The sequence below is a fragment of the Lepisosteus oculatus genome, chromosome 16 (genome assembly GCF_040954835.1).
Source record: "Lepisosteus oculatus isolate fLepOcu1 chromosome 16, fLepOcu1.hap2, whole genome shotgun sequence".
Lineage (NCBI taxonomy): Eukaryota > Metazoa > Chordata > Actinopteri > Semionotiformes > Lepisosteidae > Lepisosteus > Lepisosteus oculatus.
Window position 1 is genome coordinate 17,528,176 of NC_090711.1, and position 23,358 is coordinate 17,551,533.

At 44.6% G+C, this 23,358-nt stretch overlaps 1 non-coding gene across 1 annotated transcript; it reads left to right on the plus strand.

Moving 5' to 3' along the window:
- Nucleotides 1-22,351: 22,351 nt before the first annotated feature.
- LOC138223358 (U2 spliceosomal RNA) lies at nt 22,352-22,542 on the plus strand. The gene has a single exon (XR_011181806.1). It is a non-coding gene; the product is annotated as a U2 spliceosomal RNA (small nuclear RNA).
- The last annotated feature ends 816 nt before the right edge of the window (nt 22,543-23,358 follow it).

Consider the following 23,358-nt stretch of genomic DNA (forward strand, 5'->3'; position numbering starts at 1 on the left):
TATGAAACGGTCAAAATGAATGATATACTGAACGTATGTCCTCTTGATATGTGTAACACTTTGTAACTGATTGAATATATACCTTTTGTATTCTGATAACCCTCTCGATAAGATCTGTTAGGTTTATATGCATATTCTATGTATTAATAAATGTATCCTCGTGTATTAGTACCTGTGTGTGTGCGTTGTTTGAGTTATGTCGCATGGTTGGATTCTAAAGCCATCAAAAGAATTAATTTTGTGATTTACTGTTACAATTAATTATTGTCCCAGTAAATGCCCAAACCCTACAGAACTGGTGCCTTCAGAGAGCCACTACATTTACATTTTGGCTATGGCAACATTACATATTTGGCGTCCCTGGGCCGGCTATCATTACACAGGTCTTCTTCATGTTCCACGCATTCATAAAAAACAGTTGGCAGTAAAGCCTTTAGTTACAGGGCCCCTAGCTTATGGAACAGTCTCCCACCCCATGTTCAGGAGGCCGAATGAATCTCAGTATTCAAATCCAGACTGAATAGCTATCACTTCAGCCTAGACTACTCACACCTTACATCATACCCTGCTGCAACCATGGAAGCTGGGGCTGCTGTACATGCCATTGTGTGTCTCAGTGTTGGCCCACCAGGTAGATACATCTGTTCTGACCAAACTATCCTATTCTCCTCCCCACAAGTCCAGATGGTGCCCGGGCTGGGTACCATCTGAGTTTAATGCTGCATCACTGCAATGGATCCAAGAAGGACAGCGTGGATATAGTTATTCTTTAGGAGGATTTTGCAGGTCTACTGAGATCTGCATGAAGTACTGACATACAGAAGACATGATGGATGGATGAATACCCTTATTCATTTATTCCTTTTTTAATTATATAATGTTAGCATGCCCACAGGGGTCGAGCAGCCAGTTGACCTTGGACCCCTGGAGGTTTCTTTTCTCCTTACTGAGGAGTTTTTGGTTCCTCTCCTCTGTTGTCTTCTGGTCTTTTCTGTTCTGTATTCACACATATGGTAACTTGATAAAAGCGCCTTGGGGCAACCTTGTTGTGAAAGGCGCTATATAACAAACTGATTTGAACTACTGTAAAATGTAAACATTGCTTAGTTTGGAAATTAGTGTTAATTTAACCTTTAATGGTCAATAATATAATAGAATAGTATAATAGAAAAGTAATACTGATATCATTGGAATTATTTTGTACTAAAGAAGAGCAAGTTCCAAAATAATAAAATGATTGGGCAATATTTCTGGGATTCATAAAACAGGAATTTAGACAATCTTATGGGAATTTATGTTCAACTTATGAATTTACACTTTATGAACAGTTTTTAAGGAACTGATAATGTTCACAGATCATGGGATGTCTATACAAAATGACTGGGTACTCACGATTTGAGAAAAACAGGATTGAAAAGATGGTGGCGTGGAGCTACGTACCAAAATTACCTGCAAGACAGAGACCTGAATTAAGAATGGGAAGGTAACTTAGAACCTGTACGGATGAAACTGTAAAACAGAAAATCAAAGGCTTTATCAACAGGTGTTTGCTGCTGACTACCCAATGATGATACAGGCACAAGCAGCTTACTGTCTGACGAGATCAGGGAGGTATGTAGCAAAGGTGACTTTACATTGATATAAGACTAACTTTGCACATATACCCTGGGATATGGCAACAAGAAATACAGAAACTGAATCGTCTGAAATGGTTATTTGCTGCTTAGTTTTTAAAAGCATCTGATAGGAGGGATGCTCTTTTTGACAACCTTTTCAAACCACTAAGAAATAATTAAGGGGACTGATGATAAAATAACCACTGTAGGTGATTATAACCATAATAAACTGTCTTTGGCTGTATATGTTAAAATTCAATAACATGTAGGACAATAATATTATAAAAACAGGCTGACAGAGTGGGGAATGCAGAACAATAACTTGGAACCAAACTGATGCAGAGTCAATAGGTTAATAATAATAATTGCTTACACTTATATAGTGCTTTTCTGGACACTCCACTCAAAGCGCTTTACAGGTAATGGGGATCCCCTCCGCCAACACCAGTGTGCAGCCCCACCTGCATGATGCGACAGCAGCCATAGTGCACCAGTACACTCACCACACACCAGCTCTCGGTGGGGAGGAGAGCAGAGTGATGAAGCCAGTTCAGAGATGGGGATTATTAGGAGGCCATGATTGATAAGGGCCAATGGGAAATCCGGCCAGGATCCGGGGTTACATGGTTGGTTATATGGCTTATATCCGGTTCCACTGGATGATTATATTTCGTAAACGGTTAAAGGTCCACACTGAAAACAGTACACCTAAGTCAAGGCAGGTATAGCACCTGTCTAGTGCTCTTTATTGGACTATCCATGAGCTGGAGGTTTAGGAGCAGTGCTGTTTTCCATGACAACTTCCTACCAGGAGCAGGAGCAGCGCTGCTCTCTCTGGATTTGTCTCAGGGATTATATTGTCGGGTTAAATTTAATAAATGTGACTACATTTGGGACTGATTTTTCCTAAGGTAAATTTTACCTTGGAATAATAATATCTGATATTGGGGGTGAAATTAATCTTATAGCAAGCTGATGTAAGCACATGATATTCATAACCATTATAATAACCTCCAAAGAAAGTGATTTTATCAAACCCTCCCAAATTGAAACGGTCGAATCTGCATCTCTGACTGGGACACTCGGTCCAAAGTCAGAATTCCTTATCAAGAGATTAAAACACCTTGCCTCTGGCCCTCCAACTGGCCCTCTCGTTTCCCTCGGTGTCCTGCAACTCTGGTGCATCTGAAATAAAAACCATAAGATCTTCATCTTATTATTACACAATTTACAACACTTACACACAAAAAAAACTGATTATCACCTCGGGTATTGCAATGGAGTGAAACAGAAGTGTCAGGCCATTTCACAACAAGCGGAATAAACGCTGTCCCTGGGCTCCAGCCTGAACTACTGTGTGTGGTCAATCAGTACAAGTTCCCTCTCAAAGGTTCACGAAGCTTGCAGATAACACGCGAATTCGCAGTAGGAAACTACTTTAAGGAACAAAACGTTTATTCCATACTGAAAAGAGAAGAAAAAAATCACAACGTGTCGGCCGTAGAGCCTTTCATACCCGTTTCCCCGTGTGAAGCCCCTTGAAGACAGACCCTTCCCTTTGCAGCCCCGATTCAGGCGTTTCTCGGCGTCACGGGCGTTTCCATAACTTGATCACGTTCATCGTTTTCACTCAGTTAATGATGTTAACTAACGAAGTCATTACCGCATTAAGTCAACCGGGACAACCCTCACAGGAATATAACAGCTTTATTTGCGAATTCAGCAGTCAGGCTACTTGTGCGTAATACCTGACACTTTCCTGAACCTCGGGATGAAGTGCTGCACGTTAACTGACGGGACATTGAAGAGCATTAGACGACATTTGGCATAAAACGGTGTTCGAGCACCGAGCAACACTCGTAAAACCTACTGAAGTGTGGATGTAAAACACCGAGAGCTCAAGAAACGGCCGAACGCAGGCCTTTAACAAAACGTTACGGAAGGAAATAAACTACACGCAAGTCTGCATCGCTTTAGCTCACATAAAACCGCGACACGATCAATAATATTGTGTGTGATGTGCTCGACACAAGGTGACATTTTCACAGCGCTCAGCGGTGTTTTCTACAGGACCTTGCTGTGGCCTCAGGCAAGCGGCCGTTAATTAACACGCTCGTCTCCACTTCAACTCGTATATAAAACCTTCCTCGTCAGACGCCCAGCTACAGGCTTTCACCGTCCCTCGGCACAGAATCGACACGTTACAAACTCGGTCTCATACACTATTCCGGTTTTCTTGACAATTATTGATATTTCGACAGAAACACAGGCGCTGAGCTCCGTGACGAGTCTACAGGCAGACACGAGCACCGCGCGCGCTTCCACTCTACCGTCCCTCATCCCTGGCGCGCGCGGGGGCAGGCGGGGTGACGTCACCTCTCGCGAGAGGCGAGCTCAGCCGAGCCCGACGGAGCCACGCCCCGCTGACGTCACGGCGGTTTGAATCTGCGGGCGGGAGAAGGACGAGCGGCATGGCGGCACTGCAGCGCGGTAAGAGATTTATTTTCAAATAGTTGTTTAAAATCGCACATCCTAGCGCAATAACTTCGAGTTATTAGTTTACTGTACAATTCAGTTTATCAGGGCTCATGGTCTGATCAGTGTACAGCATAATGTTAATGTTTAGTCTTTTGCATCTGTTGGTTGTTTTTTGTTAAAAAATGTGTTTATTGCAAAACGCGCAATGTGGTTATTCGGTGGTTGTTGTGTCTGTGTTAAAAGCTGTGCTCTTTGAACCGAGAGCGATGCGAAGGGCTCCTTTTGCACCTGTATCATTGTTTTAATAGCAGCAGTAGTTGCAGCTGATCAGAGCTGTAACGTGAAAAATACCGCTGCGTGTTAATTCAACATGATGCGCGCTGGCACAGCTCACAGTAGACACGGTGGATGAATTAATACCCTTATTCATGTATTCCTTTTTTAATTGTATAATGTTAGCAAGCCCAGAGGGGGTTGGGCAGCCAGTTGACCTTGGACCCCTAGAGGTTTCTTTTCTAATTACTTACTGAGGAGTTTTGGGTTCCTCTCCTCCATTGTCTTCTGGTCTGTATTCACATGCATGGTCACCTGCTTTGTTAAGCGCCTTGGGGCAACCTTGTTGTGAAAGGCGCTATATAAAAATAGATTGAAGTTGAATTTGGGTCTGAGTTTGGAAAGCTTAACCTATCGGCCACAAAGCGAAATGTACACGCTAGGCTCAAACTGTCAGTCACATGGCTGTGTGTGTCGCTTAAGCCACTACTATTGGGCTTTCTAGTTGTGGGGGTGGGAAGTCACCCCCTCTGGGTGCCTGACTTGTCGCCGTCTTTAACCGCTCTGGTGCCGAGCCGCAGCGACTGAGAGACCCTGAGAAAGAGGGGAAAAAATGAATCCTGAGAAAGCGCTTGTGTGCCCTAGTGGTAAGGGATAGCAAAACATCAGCAGCTACTGCGAGGAATCGGGGATAGATGTAATCAGAGTTAAAATAATAATAATAATAATAATTGCTTACACTTATATAGCGCTTTTCTGGACACTCCACTCAAAGCGCTTTACAGGTAATGGGGACTCCCCTCCACCACCACCAATGTGCAGCATCCACCTGGATGATGCGACGGCAGCCATAGTGCGCCAGAACGCTCCCCACACATCAGCTATCAGTGGGGAGGAGAGCAGAGTAATGTAGCCAATTCATAGAGGGGGATTATTAGGAGGCCATGATGGGGTAAAGGCCAGGGGGGAAATTTGGCCAGGACACCGGGGTTACACCCCTACTCTTTTCGAGAAGCGCCCTGGGATTTTTAATGACCGCAGAGAGTCAGGACCTCGGTTTTACGTCTCATCCGAAGGACGGCGCCTGTTTACAGTATAGTGTCCCCGTCACTATACTGGGGCATTAGGACCCACATGGACCGCAGGGTGAGCGCCCCCTGCTGGCCCCACTAACACCTCTTCCAGCAGCAACCTTAGTTTTTCCCAGGAGGTCTCCCTGGGAAAAATCTGAACGAATTCAAAAACTAAATGTTACAATCTTGAGGAACAGAGCGATGATGAAGGTGAACACATTTTCCGGAGCCAAGAAATCAAATAGGAAACAAGCTTTCTGATATCTGAAATCACAATTTCGATCTAGGTCTTGAACATAAAAAACAATATTTTCAGAGAGTGGTTGGTTTGTATGTACAGAGGATCATTGATAAGAAATCCCGCTTAAGAAAAAGTGAAAGGGAAGATTTTGACATCCAGATTTTTGCTCTGCCCCTAGTAAGAAAGGAGAGCAGTGAAATTTCAGCTGCAGAAGATGCGCAGCGAACAGCGAGCACTAGCTGTGCTTGTGATGTGAGATCAGGAACGGGTGAATTCAGTGCTGTAAAGTGCACTAATGAGGTAGTAGGTGAATTAGGAGCACAGTTTAAATGTGCATAGATGCATGGAAGAATGCAGGAAGCTAGATGATGAAAGAGCTAGGTTAGACAAGAAAAAAAGAGAGAGGACTTCTGCTTTATAAGGCTGAACTGAAATTCAAGCTCTCTCAAAATAAATAAGCAAGGCAAATGAAAAGTTAGTGTATGGAGGTGTTAGGAATGTGAATAAAAGGCTTAGACGCCGGCATAGTACAATTAAAATGTGGAGTGTGAGCAGGCAGTCATTTTAAATGAGCCAGAGAAGGAAAAGGCACAGCTAGAGAAGAGTATTGATGAAGTGCAGGAACAGTTGCAAAACCTTAGATATACAAATAAAGGAATCGCAGAAGGTTGCGCGTCACAAAAGGAAACGTGATTCTGAAGCAGATTGAGCAGATGGGGTGAGGGACCTGAATGAGCAGGTGCACTTCTGGCAGGGAGAACATGAAGGCTTGAAAACAGAGACAGAGGGGCGAGTGAGTCACAATATGAGCACATGTGAAAAAGGAAAGTATAGTGATGCTGGAAGAGAGGCTTATATGGCGTTAGTAGCAAACATGGGTGTTGGTGCAGGAAAGGCTTCTCAGACAGTCAGAATGTTTTTGGATAAATTGGTAGGTATTCAGGTTGACAGATTGCCAGGGGAAAGTTTTTGTAAATATCTCGTGTTAGAAGCAGGGCAAGTTTCTTTGCAACATCTGAAAGAAAAACTGTTGCAAAGTAATTTAAGCCTTGCCACAGATGGGACCACTAAATATGGCCATAAATATGGAACTGCAGGGATTTCTTTCCAGGAGGGTAGCAGAATGCATTTAGGACTCGGAGAGCAGGCGTCGGGTTCAGCTCAGCGCATATTTGACACGGTTAGAGAGGTGGTGCAAGATGTTAACAGTGGAAGCACGGATTCGCATGCAACACGTTCCGAGAAGGAAATGTTCTGCAAAATTACAAATCTAATGGGCGACAGGGCAAGTACAGAAAACAAATTAGTGAAATCCTGGCGCAGTACAGAGCTGAAATCTTCCCTGAAATTGTAGATGGATTTGATGACCTCAGTGAGACAGAGTAGGGAGGATCGGGGTTATCAATGAGTTGTTCTGTGGATTGCATTTAATTGATGGCTTGGCACATCAGGCCAATGTTACACTTTCTGTCTGGGAAGGCATGATTGTTGGTGGTGAAAAGGTGGACAGTGCTACTTTAGACTGGATGCACAGAACGGTTGGAGAGAGTGGTAGTTAGATTGATTAGATCAGTGTGCAAAGCCGTCCATGAAAGAGGGTGTGAGAAAAGTGGCAAATCTGTGCAGTTCAGATCTTTTCGTTGAGTCAGGGGAAATCTGATCATGTCCCTCTGGTTCCCTTTAAAGGAAACTTGCAGCTGGAGTTTATTTTTTATGTGCTGAATTGCTGGAAATCACGCTTGATATATGTAATGAAAACAAATGAATAGAAGCAGTGTTTGAGGATTTGAGTGTAGGTCAGTTCACTGCAGGATGCTGAGCACTGGGAATTATTTGTAAATTAGTGACACAGCCTTTGTGGAAAGCTCTGGGGAAAAAAGAGCATGTTTTAGAAATGAATTCAAGATACAGGGAGCTAGTGTGCAAACTGAAGAATGGCAGGATGATAGCAGTACGTTAGTCAGCTTGTTTACTGACACACAGGTACGTTCTGGACCTGATCTGCAGAAGCTAACAGAACAGAGGAGCCCTGAATCTGAGGACATGACTAGACAGGCTGTAGAACTGATCCTTGCTAGTTTTGTAAAGGTGTGTTGTAGAATGGTAGCAGATCATTTAGAATATGGCAGGTATGATGAGGTTTCAGAGGAGATGTTTGAAAAGCTTGAATTAGCACCCAAGACGAATGTCAGCCGTGAGAGGGATTTTGGAATCTTTGACAATTTACTTAAAGTTAAGGCCAGAGCAACAGCATTAGCTGTCGAGGGTATGGTTATGTTCAAGGAGAACAGGTCTTGGCAGTGGCTTGAAAAACTGGATTCTGAAAAGAAGGCAGAAGTTTTATCTCAAGCTTGAGTATCAGTTAAAGAGCAGAGGGCTGTGTTTCGTGAGAGGATGGCTAGGATAAGAGATGCCAGGTTGCGGACACTTTGAGAGAAGAAGGAAAAAAAGATAGAAAAGGAAACAAGAGATATAAGGACAAAGGAAGTACTAACGGTAGAGACAGGAGAGTATGGGGGAGTTTGGAACAGCGAGGAAGAAATAGACGAGCAGCTGAGGAATTTAGATGAGGACAAGAAGCTTCCTGCAGTTACAACACAGTTGAGGTTTAGGAGACTTGTGAGAGGAATGAAACATGAAAATGGAGTTTTCAATTTTTCAAAGGACAGGAAAAGGCTTAGTCTAGAACAGCTCATTGATCATTTAAAAAAGGTGTTGTCTGCAGGCCAGAGGAAATCCCAGCTGCATCTAGAGAAGACAAAGATTATTGTTTGGCACCGTCAGAACGCATTGTTAAAGAAAAGGCAGAGTTTTTAAAGGAGGCCGTTAAGCAGCATTTTAAGGCTAGAGATCTAGGTAGAAAACAGGTTGGTATTGAAAGATGAAGATTCCTATGTTAATTAAACCAGAACACTTGTTAGGAAAGAGAGTTAGACATGCCTTTGAGAAAGCTAGGAAGGTGTGGTACAAGGGCACAGTTGCTGAAATGAGACTAGATGCCCAGGAGTATATTTTTTAAAATAAAATATGCATTTTGAAAAATGTGGTGGTTTGCTTTGTGGACAGATGATGTGGATAGTTGTTTAGAATCGCTTCCTGTTAGTGCAGAGGAGTTCGTAGGCAAGAAAGTAGAGCCCATGTTTGTGAGCAGTGAAGATGGGAGTGAATGTTGGCGGCCAGGCAGGGCAGTCCGTGCAGATAGAACAGGAGGCTTGTTTGTCGTGGATTATGTAGAGGGCGGTGAAGATGAAGTTAGTGGCATAATTGAGTATCCATTGTTAGATGATCACATGGATAATGAGGTGAGGATTGTTGCTTAAGTTCCAGGCTGTTGCTAATGTTACGCTGTGTGTCAGATGCAGATATTTTTGAGGAAGACAAAAAGGAAAACATCTGGTAGCTGATGCTGATGCGTCAGGTAGGATGTTGAACAGTGAATAATGTAAATATTTTCTACGTGTAACATAATTAGAAAGTACAATAAGATCCCGTTTTGTTTGAAGATGTTATCTTTGTTATGGTGAAAAGCCGATCCCTGGAGCCAGCATCTTAAGATATCAAGTTCGACATCGGCTTCCAGAACCAAGCCCTCAAAATGTGCTCCTTTTTCATCAACAGAGGATACCCCAGCCGTGTTATTAACAGGGCCCTCGCCCGAGCCAAAAACACCCCCCGGACCATCAACCCAATCAGGAACTCCCGCCGTAACAACCGCATTCCTTTGGTGCTTCCCTACCACCCCAACACACTTCCTATCCCCAGGACCATTAACCACAACAATCCCTCCATTGGAGCCCTCTTTTCTGACTGCCCTATCATCTCATATCGCCGACCACCTAATCTGCGCAACCTTCTTGTTCACAGCTCCCTTGACCGCCCTCAGAAACCATCCACACCAGCACCTTCCCTTGCAACAGAGTTCGCTGTATCACCTGCAAGTACACAGCCACCACCACACTCATTCATGGCCCCTCAGGACAATTCCGCATCACCCAGATGGCATCTTGTACCTCCAGCAACCTTATTTACTGTATCTCCTGCAGTAAATGCCCAGCCATCCACATTGGAGAAACAGGAAGGAGACTTGGAGATGGCTTCAGAGAACACGTCAGGGCTGTGAAGATTAAAGATCTCTCCAAGCCCATTGTTTCTCATTTCACCTCATATGGCCATGACCACATTAATCTCTCCATCTGTGTTCTCAAAGACGGTTTTCCGAACTCATACATCAGATAGACCACCGAAACCAAAATTATTCTGCAGCTAGGATCACACATTCTCCCTTCTCTTAACGACAGACTACTGTTCTTTTAAATTTTCTCCATTCATTGGAAGTTTCATTTCACACCTTTCTGCACCCATTTTGACTTCACACCTCTTGATTGGCCTCTCTGTCTGTCCCCTGCTCCTGCCTCTCAATCCTCCTCCCTCCCAGTCTTTGTTCTCCTGCTAATTTACCTTTGCTGACTGCCCTGTCTCTCTCACACCTGAAGAAGGCTCCATGGCCAAAACGTCGTGTTCTTTCTTCTTTTTTTCAGCATGGAATAAACCCATTACTTGTTCCTTTGCAGCCTACGCATGCTGACATAGCTCCCCACCTGAACTACTATCTTAAGATATCTGTATTTGTGGATACCTAGGGAGTAAATTAATTTGGAAACATGCAGATTATGGGTGCTGATGCGCCAGGGAGGTCAAAAGGCTGATCCCTGGAGCCAGTAATATGAAATTAATTAAATTTAATTAAAAAATTAAATCCTCTATACATAACTTCCCTGTGCCTTCAGATAGCTGGTTTCCAGCACTGTGTATAGTTAGTCGTTAGTTATAATTTTTAACATTTACATTGTTATTCATTGTTCATTGCTATTCATTGAATATGTTTGCTGTTCAGTTCTAGTTGATATACTTTTAAGATGTAGCTGTGATAATGCCTTTTTCCCATCAGGTCCAAAGAAAGTGTATGTCTTCGGTGACTCTATGTTGCGGGGCCTGGAGAAACTGATGCCAGCAGAGCAGGTGTGGCTGCACCCTGGCACAGCCCTGCAGCGCAGTGCCCACCAGCACCTGCACCACCTCCAGGCCCTGAACAGGGATATATTACTGATCGTTAACACAGGGACCAATAACAGAGCCCTGGGTGACATCCTTAGAGCTAGGGAAGAGCTGACTGTGGCAGTAAGAGCATCTCCTTGGAAGGTTCATATGGCAGTTTGCTCAGTTTTGCCACGGCTCTGCGATGCCTCTTTGCTGCTGGAGCTGTGAAAGAAGCTGCCCGGGCTCTTCCACAGCTCCCCTCTCACATGGACCATGTGCAGCTCCTCAGGAGCAACAGAGTGCTTCTGCAGAACCAGCAGCCTCAGGCCTCTGCTGCTGATGGGCTTCATCTCAGTGCCACTGGGAAAAGGAGCATTTTTCAGTATATTTTACATTTTATTTCTCATTATTTTAGAACTTTAGTTTGATTTATTTTACTAGTGCCGCATTTTATTTCATAATTTACTTTTTTGTTTACTTTCATTTTGTGATATTTTTATGTTGTCAGATCAAATGCACATTTGACCAAAGTCTTGTAAATGATTACGTTTTACAAGACATGGGAAAAAAGTGCAACAATTTATTTCAACGCAATTTTAATATTAATTACTATATTTGTCATTCATACTTAATATTATGTATGACAATTATGATATTTATAATGTATACTAAGTATTTTTGTACCTCTTCAAAATGTATAAATCATTAAAGATGATTAAAAACGTATTTTCCACGTGTAAGTACAATAAGATCCCGTTTTGTTTAACGATGTTATGAGTGATCCGTCTAATTTGTTGAAAAAGCTCTGTTTGTTTAATGATAAGTAGAGGACTTGGAAGTAAAAAGAGATGCCTCACACTGCTTGATTAAGTTTAAACACTAGGCTGTGATTGCAGACGCGGTCGGTGCCGTTAGCGCTCCGGGCAGCAGAGCGCCCATGAGGCACTGCGGAGCCCCGCCCGCTGACGTCACGGTGGTTTGAATCTGCGGGCGGGAGAAGGACGAGCGGCATGGCGGCACCGCGGTGCGGTAAGAGATTTATTTTCAAATAGTTCCTTAAAATCGCACATCCTAGCGCAGTAACTTCGAGTTGCACACTGCACAATTCAGTTCATCAGGGGTCATGGTCTGATAAGTGTACAGCATAACGTTAACGTTTAGTCTTTTACACCTGTTCGCTGTCTTTTGATAAAAAATGTGTTTATTACAAAACGCGCAATGCGGTTATTCGGTGGTTGTTGTGTTTGTGTTACAAAGCTGTGCTCTTTGAACCGAGAGCGATGCGAAGGGCTCGTTTTGCACCTGTATCATTGTTTTAATAGCAGCAGTAGTTGCAGCTGCCTGTTATGATCGAAGCAGTAAAAAGCTCTCAGGTGAAAAATACCGCTGCGTGTTAATTCAGCATGATGCGTGCTGGCACAGCTCACAGTAGTGACGCCATGGAACCCAGGACGGTTTTAACCGCCAGAACCCAGCTCAACTGCAGTTGTAAATGATTACGTTTTACAAGACATGGGGAAAAAGTGCAACAATTTATTCCAACGCAATTTTAATATTAATTACTATATTTGTCATTCATACTTAATATTATGTATGAAAATTATGATATTTATAATGTATACTAACTGTTTTTATACCTTTCCAAAATGTAGAAATCATTAAAGACGATTAAAAACGTATTTTTCACGTGTAAGTACAATAAGATCCCGTTTTGTTAAACGATGTTATCAGTGATCCGTCTAATTTGTTGAAAAAGCTCTGTTTGTTTAATGCTAAGTAGAGGACTTGGAAGTAAAAAGAGATGCCTCACACTGCTTGATTAAGTTTAAACACTAGGCTGTGATTGCAGACGCGGTCGGTGCCGTTAGCGCTCCGGGCAGCAGAGCGCCCATGAGGCACTGCGGAGCCCCGCCCGCTCCGTGACGTGGCGTGACGTGCGCGATGGGCGGGGCGCGCTTCTCCCAGACCCGCCCATCTGCTTCACAACACGAAGAGAAAAGGTGAATTTTTCTATAGGATATGCCTCTTGTGTATGAAATTCAAGTATTTTAAACGTTTAATTAAGAAGTAAAACACTTCCAGCGTACACGAAGATTGTAAGCTGATCACGAGGATGAAAAGTCACCAGACGTACTGAACGCATTATTTTATTTTTTAATAAAAATATTCTGCCTCGTCAGAAGTCCAGCAACGGGCTGTCACCGTCCCTCGACACGTTACAAACTCGGTCTGTTACAGTATCCTGGCTTTCTTGACAATTACTGATATTTCGACAGAAACACAGGCGCTGAGCTCCGTGACGAGTCTACAGGCAGACACGAGCACCGCGCGCGCTTCCACTCTACCGTCCCTCCTCCCTGGCGCGCGCGGGGGCAGGCGGGGTGACGTCAGCTCTCGCGAGAGGCGAGCTCAGCCGAGCCCGACGGAGCCACGCCCCGCTGACGTCACGGCGGTTTGAATCTGCGGGCGGGAGAAGGACGAGCGGCATGGCGGCACCGCGGCGCGGTAAGAGATTTATTTTCAAATAGTTGCTTAAAATCCCACATCCTAGCGCAGTAACTTCAAGTTATTTGGTTACTGCACAATTCAGTTAATCGGGGTCATAGTCTGATCAGTGTACAGCATAACGTTAACGTTTAGTCTTTTACACCTGTTCGCTGTCTTTTGATAAAAAATGTGTTTATTGCAAAACGCGCAATGCGGTTATTCGGTGGTTGTTGTGTTTGTGTTGGAAAGCTGTGCTCTTTGAACCGAGAGCGATGCGAAGGGCTCGTTTTGCACCTGTATCATTGTTTTAATAGCGGCAGTAGTTGCAGCTGATCAGAGCTGTAAGGTGAAAAAATACCACTGTGTGTTAATTCAGCATGATGCGCGCTGGCACAGCTCACAGTAGACACGGTGGATGAATTAATACCCTTATTCATTTATTCCTTTTTTAATTGTATAATGTTAGCAAGCCCAGAGGGGGTTGGGCAGCCAGTTGACCTTGGACCCCTAGAGGTTTCTTTTCTAATTACTTACTGAGGAGTTTTGGGTTCCTTTCCTCCGTTGTCTTCTGGTCTGTATTCACATGCATGGTCACCTGCTTTGTTAAGCGCCTTGGAGCAACCTTGTTGTGAAAGGCGCTATATAAAAATAGATTCAATTGAATTTGGGTCTGAGTTTGGAAAGCTTAACCTATCGGCTACAACGAAAAACTTACACGCTAGGCTCAAACTGTCAGTCACATGGCTGTGTGTGTCGCTTAAGCCACTACTATTTGGCTTTCTAGTTGTGGGGGTGGGAAGGCGCCCCCTCTGGGTGCCTGACTTGTCGCCGTCTTTAACCGCTCTGGTGCCGAGCCGCAGCGACTGAGAGACCCTGAGAAAGAAAATGAATCCTGAGAAAGCGCTTGTGTGCCCTGGTGGTAAGGGATAGCAAAACATCAGCAGCTACTGCGAGGAATCGGGGATAGATGTAATCAGAGTTAAAATCTGAACGAATTCAAAAACTAGATGTTACAATCCTGAGGAACAGAGCGATGATGGAGATGAACACATTTTCCGGAGCCAAGAAATCAAATAGGAATCAAGTTTTCTGATATCTGAAATCACAATTTCGATCTAGGTCTTGAACATAAAAAACAATATTTTCAGAGAGTGGTTGGTTTGTATGTACAGAGGATCATTGATAAGAAATCCCGCTTAAGAAAAAGTGAAAGGGAAGATTTTGACCTCCAGATGTTTGCTCTGCCCCTAGTAAGAAAGGAGAGCAGTGAAATTTCAGCTGCAGAAGATGCGCAGCGAACAGCGAGCACTAGCTGTGCTTGTGATGTGAGATCAGAAACGGGTGAATTCAGTGCTGTAAAGTGCACTAATGAGGTAGTAGGTGAATTAGGAGCACAGTTTTAATGTGCATAGATGAATGGAAGAATGCAGGAAGCTAGATGATGAAAGAGCTAGGTTAGACAAGAAAAAAAGAGAGAGGACTTCTGCTTTATAAGGCTGAAACTGAAATTCAAGCTCTCAAAATAAATAAGCAAGGCAAATGAAAAGTTAGCGTATGGAGGTTTTAGGAATGTGAATAAAAGGCTTAAACGTCGGGATAGTAAAATTAAAATGTGGAGTGTGAGCAGGCAGTCATTTTGAATGAACAGGAGAAAAGTGAGCCAGAGAAGGAAAGGGCACAGCTAGAGAAGAGTATTGATGAATTGCATGAACAGTTGCAAATCCTTAGATATACAAATAAAGGAATCGCAGAAGGTTGCGTGTCACAAAAGGAAATGTGATTCTGAAGCAGATTGAGCAGATGGGGTGAGGGACCTGAACGAGCAGGTGCACTTCTGGCAGGGAGAACATGAAGGCTTGAAAACAGAGACAGAGGGGCGAGTGAGTCACAATATGAGCACATGTGAAAAAGGAGAGTATAGTGATGCTGGAAGAGAGGCTTATATGGAGTTAGTTGCAAACATGGGTGTTGGTGCAGGAAAGGCTTCTCAGACAGTCAGAATGTTTTTGGATAAATTGGTAAATATTCAGGTTGACAGATTGGCAGGGGAAAGTTTTTGTAAATATCTCGTGTTAGAAGCAGGGCAAGTTTCTTTGCAACATCTGAAAGAAAAACTGTTGCAAAGTAATTTAAGCCTTGCCACAGATGGGACCACTAAATATGGCCATAAATATGGAACTGCAGGGATTTCTTTCCAGGAGGGTAGCAGAATGCATTTAGGACTCGGAGAGCAGGCGTCGGGTTCAGCTCAGCGCATATTTGACACGGTTAGAGAGGTGGTGCAAGATGTTATCAGTGGAAGCACGGATTCGCATGCAACACGTTCCGAGAAGGAAATGTTCTGCAAAATTACAAATCTAATGGGCGACAGGGCAAGTACAGAAAACAAATTAGTGAAATCCTGGCGCAGTACAGAGCTGAAATCTTCCCTGAAATTGTAGATGGATTTGATGACCTCAGTGAGACAGAGTAGGGAGGATCGGGGTTATCAATGAGTTGTTCTGTGGATTGCATTTAATTGATGGCTTGGCACATCAGGCCAATGTTACACTTTCTGTCTGGGAAGGCATGATTGTTGGTGGTGAAAAGGTGGACAGTGCTACTTTAGACTGGATGCACAGAACGGTTGGAGAGAGTGGTAGTTAGATTGATTAGATCAGTGTGCAAAGCTGTCCATGAAAGAGGGTGTGAGAAAAGTGGCAAATCTGTGCAGTTCAGATCTTTTCGTTGAGTCAGGGGAAATCTGATCATGTCCCTCTGGTTCCCTTTAAAGGAAACTTGCAGCTGGAGTTTATTTTTTATGTGCTGAATTGCTGGAAATCACGCTTGATATATGTAATGAAAACAAATGAATAGAAGCAGTGTTTGAGGATTTGAGTGTAGGTCAGTTCACTGCAGGATGCTGAGCACTGGGAATTATTTGTAAATTAGTGACACAGCCTTTGTGGAAAGCTCTGGGGAAAAAAGAGCATGTTTTAGAAATGAATTCAAGATACAGGGAGCTAGTGTGCAAACTGAAGAATGGCAGGATGATAGCAGTATGTTAGTCAGCTTGTTTACTGACACACAGGTACATTCTGGACCTGATCTGCAGAACCTAACAGAACAGAGGAGCCCTGAATCTGAGGACATGACTAGACAGGCTGTGGAACTGATCCTTGCTAGTTTTGTAAAGGTGTGTTGTAGGATGGTAGCAGATCATTTAGAATATGGCAGGTATGATGAGGTTTCAGAGGAGATGTTTGAAAAGCTTGAATTAGCACCCAAGACGAATGTCAGCCGTGAGAGGGATTTTGGAATCTTTGACAATTTACTTAAAGTTAAGGCCAGAGCAACAGCATTAGCTGTCGGGGGTATGGTTATGTTCAAGGAGAACAGGTCTTGGCAGTGGCTTGAAAAACTGGATTCTGAAAAGAAGGCAGAAGTTTTATCTCAAGCTTGAGTATCAGTTAAAGAGCAGAGGGCTGTGTTTCGTGAGAGGATGGCTAGGATAAGAGATGCCAGGTTGCGGACACTTTGAGAGAAGAAGGAAAAAAAGATAGAAAAGGAAACAAGAGATATAAGGACAAAGGAAGTACTAACGGTAGAGACAGGAGAGTATGGGGGAGTTTGGAACAGCGAGGAAGAAATAGACGAGCAACTGAGGAATTTAGATGAGGACAAGAAGCTTCCTGCAGTTACAACACAGTTGAGGTTTAGGAGACTTGTGAGAGGAATGAAACATGAAAATGGAGTTTTCAATTTTTCAAAGGACAGGAAAAGGCTTAGTCTAGAACAGCTCATTGATCATTTAAAAAAGGTGTTGTCTGCAGGCCAGAGGAAATCCCAGCTGCATCTAGAGAAGACAAAGATTATTGTTTGGCACCGTCAGAACGCATTGTTAAAGAAAAGGCAGAGTTTTTAAAGGAGGCCGTTAAGCAGCATTTTAAGGCTAGAGATCTAGGTAGAAAACAGGTTGGTATTGAAAGATGAAGATTCCTATGTTAATTAAACCAGAACACTTGTTAGGAAAGAGAGTTAGACATGCCTTTGAGAAAGCTAGGAAGGTGTGGTACAAGGGCACAGTTGCTGAAATGAGACTAGATGCCCAGGAGTATATTTTTTTAAATAAAATATGCATTTTGAAAAATGTGGTGGTTTGCTTTGTGGACAGATGATGTGGATAGTTGTTTAGAATCGCTTCCTGTTAGTGCAGAGGAGTTCGTAGGCAAGAAAGTAGAGCCCATGTTTGTGAGCAGTGAAGATGGGAGTGAATGTTGGCGGCCAGGCAGGGCAGTCCGTGCAGATAGAACAGGAGACTTGTTTGTCGTGGATTATGTAGAGGGCGGTGATGATGAAGTTAGTGGCATAATTGAGTATCCATTGTTAGATGATCGCATGGATAATGAGGTGAGGATTGTTGCTTAAGTTCCAGGCTGTTGCTAATGTTACGCTGTGTGTCAGATGCAGATAATTTTGAGGAAGACAAAAAGGAAAACATCTGGTAGCCGATGCTGATGCGTCAGGTAGGATGTTGAACAGTGAATAATGTAAATATTTTCTACGTGTAACATAATTAGAAAGTACAATAAGATCCCGTTTTGTTTAAAGATGTTATCTTTGTTATGGTGAAAAGCTGATCCCTGGAGCCAGCATCTTAAGATATCAAGTTCGACATCGGCTTCCAGAACCAAGCCCTCAAAATGTTCTCCTTTTTCATCAACAGAGGATACCCCAGCAGTGTGATTGACAGGGCCCTCGCCCGAGCCAAAAACACCCCTCAGACCATCAACTCGATCAGGAACTCCCGCCGTAACAACCGCATTCCTTTGGTGCTTCCCTACCACCCCAACACACTTCCTATCCCCAGGACTATTAACCACAACTTTTCCATCCTACAGGATGATCCCTCCATTGGAGCCCTCTTTTCTGACTGCCCCATCATCTCATATCGCCAATCACCTAATCTGCGCAACTTTCTTGTTCACAGCTCCCTTGACGGCCCTCAGAAACCATCCACACCAGCACCTTCCCTTGCAACAGAGTTCGCTGTATCACCTGCAAGTACACAGCCACCACCACACTCATTCATGGCCCCTCAGGACAATTCCGCATCACCCAGATGGCATCTTGTACCTCCAGCAACCTTATTTATTGTATCTCCTGCAGTAAATGCCCAGCCATCCACATTGGAGAAACAGGAAGGAGACTTGGAGATGGCTTCAGAGAACACGTCAGGGCTGTGAAGATTAAAGATCTCTCCAAGCCCATTGTTTCTCATTTCACCTCATATGGCCACGACCACTCTAATCTCTCTGTCTGTGTTCTCAAAGACGGTTTTCCGAACTCATACATCAGATACACCACCGAAACCAAAATTATTCTGCAGCTAGGATCACACATTCTCCCTTCTCTTAACGACAGACTACTGTTCTTTTAAATTTTCTCCATTCATTGGAAGTTTCATTTCACACCTTTCTGCACCCATTTTGACTTCACACCTCTTGATTGGCCTCTCTGTCTGTCCCCTGCTCCTGCCTCTCAATCCTCCTCCCTCCCAGTCTTTGTTCTCCTGCTAATTTACCTTTGCTGACTGCCCTGTCTCTCTCACACCTGAAGAAGGCTCCATGGCCAAAACGTCGTGTTCTTTCTTCTTTTTTTCAGCATGGAATAAACCCATTACTTGTTCCTTTGCAGCCTACGCATGCTGACATAGCTCCCCACCTGAACTACTATCTTAAGATATCTGTATTTGTGGATACCTAGGGAGTAAATTAATTTGGAAACATGCAGATTATGGGTGCTGATGCGCCAGGGAGGTCAAAAGGCTGATCCCTGGAGCCAGTAATATGAAATTAATTAAATTTAATTAAAAAATTAAATCCTCTATACATAACTTCCCTGTGCCTTCAGATAGCTGGTTTCCAGCACTGTGTATAGTTAGTCGTTAGTTATAATTTTTAACATTTACATTGTCATTGTTATTCATTGAATATGTTTGCTGTTCAGTTCTAGTTGATATACTTTTAAGATGTATCTTATGATGTAGCTGTGATAATGCCTTTTTCCCATCAGGTCCAAAGAAAGTGTATGTCCTCGGTGACTCTATGTTGCGGGGCCTGGAGAAACTGATGCCAGCAGAGCAGGGGTGGCTGCACCCTGGCACAGCCCTGCAGCGCAGTGCCCACCAGCACCTGCACCACCTCCAGGCCCTGAACGGGGATATATCACTGATCGTTAACACAGGGACCAATAACAGAGCCCTGGGTGACATCCTTAGAGCTAGGGAAGAGCTGACTGTGGCAGTAAGAGCATCTCCTTGGAAGGTTCATATGGTAGTTTGCTCAGTTTTGCCACGGCTCTGCGATGCCTCTTTGCTGCTGGAGCTGTGAAAGAAGCTGCCCGGGCTCTTCCACAGCTCCCCTCTCACATGGACCACGTGCAGCTCCTCAGGAGCAACAGAGTGCTTCTGCAGAACCAGCAGCCTCAGGCCTCTGCTGCTGATGGGCTTCATCTCAGTGCCACTGGGAAAAGGAGCATTTTTCAGTATATTTTACATTTTATTTCTCATTATTTTAGAACTTTAGTTTGATTTATTTTACTAGTGCCGCATTTTATTTCATAATTTACTTTTTTGTTTACTTTCATTTTGTGATATTTTTATGTTGTCAGATCAAATGCACATTTGACCAAGGTCTTGTAAATGATTACGTTTTACAAGACATGGGAAAAAAGTGCAACAATTTATTCCAACGCAATTTTAATATGAATTACTATATTTGTCATTGATACTTAATATTATGTATGACAATTATTATATTTAAAATTTATACTAACTGTTTTTGTACCTTTCCAAAATGTATAAATCATTAAAGACGATTAACAACGTATTATATTCCACGTGTAACGTAATTAGAAAGATCCCGTTTTGTTTAAAGATGTTATCAATGATCCGTCTAATTTATTGAAAAAGCTCTGTTTGTTTAATGCTAAGGAAAGGACTTGGAAGTAAAAAGAGATGCCTCACACTGCTTGATTAAGTTTAAACACTAGGCTGTGATTGCAGACGCGGTCGGTGCCGTTAGCGCTCCGGGCAGCAGAGCGCCCATGAGGCACTGCGGAGCCACGCCCGCTGACGTCACGGCGGTTTGAATCTGCGGGCGGGAGAAGGACGAGCGGCATGGCGGCACCGCGGTGCGGTAAGAGATTTATTTTCAAATAGTTGCTTAAAATCCCACATCCTAGCGCAGTAACTTCGAGTTATTTGTTTACTGCACAATTCGGTTCTTCGGGGTCATGGTCTGATAAGTGTACAGCATAACGTTAACGTTTAGTCTTTTACACCTGTTCGCTGTCTTTTGATAAAAAATGTGTTTATTACAAAACGCGCAATGCGGTTATTCGGTGGTGGTTGTTTGTGTTGGAAAGCTGTGCTCTTTGAACCGAGAGCGATGCGAAGGGCTCGTTTTGCACCTGTATCATTGTTTTAATAGCAGCAGTAGTTGCAGCTGCCTGTTATGATCGAAGCAGTAAAAAGCTCTGAGGTGAAAAATACCGCTGCGTGTTAATTCAGCATGATGCGCGCTGGCACAGCTCACAGTAGTCACGCCATGTAACCCAGGACGGTTTTAACCGCCAGAACCCAGCTCAACTGCAGTTGTTAATGATTACGTTTTACAAGACATGGGGAAAAAGTGCAACAATTTATTCCAACGCAATTTTAATATGAATTACTATATTTGTCATTCATACTTAATATTATGTATGAAAATTATGATATTTATAATGTATCCTAACTGTTTTTGTACCTTTCCAAAATGTAGAAATCATTAAAGACGATTAAAAACGTATTTTCCCTGTGTAAGTACAATAAGATCCCGCTTTGTTTAACGATGTTATCAATGATCCATCTAATTTGTTGAAAAAGCTCTGTTTGTTTAATGCTAAGTAAAGGACTTGGAAGTAAAAAGAGATGCCTCACACTGCTTGATTAAGTTTAAACACTAGGCTGTGATTGCAGACGCGGTCGGTGCCGTTAGCGCTCCGGGCAGCAGAGCGCCCATGAGGCACTGCGGAGCCCCGCCCGCTCCGTGACGTGGCGTGACGTGCGCGGTGGGCGGGGCGCGCTTCTCCCAGACCCGCCCATCTGCTTCACAACACGAAGAGAAAAGGTGAATTTTTCTGTAGGATATGCCTCTTCTGTATGAAATTCAAGTATTTTAAACGTTTAATTAAGAAGTAAAACACTTCCAGCGTACACGAAGATTGTAAGCTGATCACGAGGATGAAAAGTCACCAGACGTACTGAACACATTATTTTATTTTTTAATAAAAATATTCTGCCTCGTCAGACGTCCAGCAACGGGCTGTAACCGTCCCTCGACACGTTACAAACTCGGTCTGTTACAGTATCCTGGCTTTCTTGACAATTACTGATATTTCGACAGAAACACAGGCGCTGAGCTCCGTGACGAGTCTACAGGCAGACACGAGCACCGCGCGCGCTTCCACTCTACCGTCCCTCCTCCCTGGCGCGCGCGGGGGCAGGCGGGGTGACGTCAGCTCTCGCGAGAGGCGAGCTCAGCCCAGCCCGACGGAGCCACGCCTGGCTGACGTCACGGTGGTTTGAATCTGCGGGCGGGAGAAGGACGAGCGGCATGGCGGCACCGCGGTGCGGTAAGAGATTTATTTTCAAATAGTTGCTTAAAATCCCACATCCTAGCGCAGTAACTTCGAGTTGAGTTATTTGGTTACTGCACAATTCAGTTCTTCGGGGTCATGGTCTGATCAGTGTACAGCATAACGTTAACGTTTAGTCTTTTACACCTGTTCGCTGTCTTTTGATATAAAATGTGTTTATTACAAAACGCGCAATGCGGTTATTCGGTGGTTGTTGTGTTTGTGTTAGAAAGCTGTGCTCTTTGAACCGAGAGCGATGCGAAGGGCTCGTTTTGCACCTGTATCATTGTTTTAATAGCGGCAGTAGTTGCAGCTGCCTGTTATGATCGAAGCAGTAAAAAGCTCTGAGGTGAAAAATACCGCTGCGTGTTAATTCAGCATGATGCGTGCTGGCACAGCTCACAGTAGTGACGCCATGGAACCCAGGACGGTTTTAACCGCCAGAACCCAGTTTCCGTGCAAGAGTGTGTGGCCGAGAAGCGATGGGGACCGCTTCTCGGCCTTTTGGCTAAGATCAAGTGTAGTATCTGTTCTTATCAGTTTAATATCTGATACGTCCCCCATCGGGGGACCACATATTAAACGGATTTTTGGAACAGGGAGCTGGATCAGGAGCTTGCTCCGTCCTCTCCACGCATCGGCCCGGTATTGCAGCGCCTCCGGGAGCGGTGCACCACCTTCTCTCAGCGGTGAAAAGACAGACGTAGCTAGCAAGCAAGCAAGCAAGCAAGCAAGCGAGGTGGACTGGAGCTCCTTCTTCTCGGGTCTCGTCTCTCGTCCATCTGTGTGTCTCTCTCTCCCCCTCCCCCTCCCCGTCTCCGTTCCCGTGCTCCCTCTGTGCACTTTCCCGCGTCTCGACTCTCTGGGCAAGCAGGCCGGCCCCCTTTTCGGCTCCCGTGCGTTTTCCCTCCAAAAAACTTAGTTTTTTCAGCCTTTTCCCAGGGAGGCAGGCGTGGCTTTTGTGTGTGTGTGTGTGTGTGTGTGTATGTGTGTGTGTGTGTGTGTGTGTGTGTGTGTCCCCGTCCTCGCAGGCGGGCCCCTTTCGACAGCCGGGCGGTTTCCCTCCAAAAAACTTAGTATATACACCTTTTCTTCCTTTTTTTCCGGCAGGCGGGCAGGCGCGCGCGTCTGTGTGTGTGTGTGTCCCCGTCCCTCCCGAGAGAGCGCTGCCCCTTGCCTCTGCCCGCAGGTGCCGACGGTCCGCTTTCGCTTGCAGCTCGCTCGGCACAGCTGCTGCTGGTGGGAGGGGCCTAAGCTAAGGAGGCCGGCCGGCTGGCGCCCCCCTGCGGCTGCGGTCGTTGTCGGGCCGTTGACAGGAGATCCAAGAGCAGGGCCCCCGCCCGGGACTGGCGGGCAGGCAGGCGAGCAAGCAGGCAGGCAAGAGAGGGGGAGAGCGGAGTCCGGGCGGCCGGCAGCCGCGTGCGGACCGGGCTCCCGAGGCGTCGGCCTGCGCCGCTGCGCGCCAGCCGGACGCCCGCGCGCCCGCCCAAGGCCG